Here is a 1,345-nt window from a genome sequence, read left to right as displayed (position 1 = left end):
CAATAGAAAATACACACAAAAATGAAAAGCAGCATTATTTATAATAGTGAAAATGTCCCCAAAATAGACATAGCTAAATAAACTGTAGTGTGACCATACTATTAAATAGCATTCAGCCACTACAATTACATTTTTAGAGAAAATTTAATGACAAAATGCTCTAAAGTAAAGCAAACATTTAAAAAATGGGTTTTTTTGTTCAGAATAAATATAAAGCAATAAAAAATAAGTTTTTCATTTCATGTGTTATATTGTGAGAGATTTTAATTTTCCACATTGTCTACAATGAGTTTTTACTCTTATTATTACCAGGATTCTGTGCATGTCGAGAATTAGATATAGGTATAATTTTCCCAGGTTGCATACTTTTCATATAAGATTCATTGCATCTTTTATTTAAAGTGCTGTAACTAAGTGATCCATCAGCTGAACTATCAGTGAAACTAATTCATTATCAATAGCTGCAATGAATATTTATAGATTGGAAATTATATTTAATTGACATGAGAAGGTATTTTGCTATCTACGTTTTATAGTATATCTCTGAAATGTGGAAAAGCTCACAGGCTTATAAGCAAAGCCAGTCATGACTATCACACACACAGCTGGGGATCCCACAAAAAACCTCTAAATGTGGGCTAAATAATTTCAACTCCAACCCACACTGCCCCTTTGCCTAATGTTGAGCCAAGATGCTCTCCAGGTAACTAGGAGACAGGACAAAAAGGGGGTCTGTTATTAGACTCTTTTTTTAACCCTTTATAATACTTTATTGTAGAAAGGAATGCATACTTTGTTAAAGGAAAATGACATATTATTAAGAAAGAATTAAAATTGCTTCTCTATTCTCAGAGGCAGGACCCATTGTACTCTGTACCTTGGACTCCCTGAATGATTTATACTTGGAGGATTTTTGTAAACTATCAGTAGTAGTTGCTGTTGTTAATTGAGAAAGTAACCCACACCATGATGATAGGATTTGTACTCAAAACGGTACAGTCATTTTGATCTTTGATCACCCCATTATCTACAAACACATGGCAAAGTTAGACAAAATTTCAGCATAAAAAACTCCATGGCGTCATGATAGGAATTAATATTGGTGGTTCCATCTGATGCATACCAGTGATATGCAGGGTACACAGACAATAATTCTTGTTTTTTTTTTTTTTTAATGAAATTCTCAAGATTTTATGCCGTGGGTATTTAGGAGGGCACTTTCCAGTTCTTTGATCAGACAATTGAATTAATTGCAGACACATCACATCAAGTCTCATGACAAAGGTTCAAGTGTGAACTAGTGTTATTATGTAGACTTATACTCTCCCATCAGCTAATCAATACA

Source organism: Otolemur garnettii, unplaced genomic scaffold (assembly GCF_000181295.1).
Source record: "Otolemur garnettii isolate 467f Iridium unplaced genomic scaffold, OtoGar3 scaffold00041, whole genome shotgun sequence".
Taxonomy (NCBI): domain Eukaryota; kingdom Metazoa; phylum Chordata; class Mammalia; order Primates; family Galagidae; genus Otolemur; species Otolemur garnettii.
The sequence above is the reverse complement of the archived record's forward strand: the minus strand, read 5'-3'. Positions refer to the sequence as shown.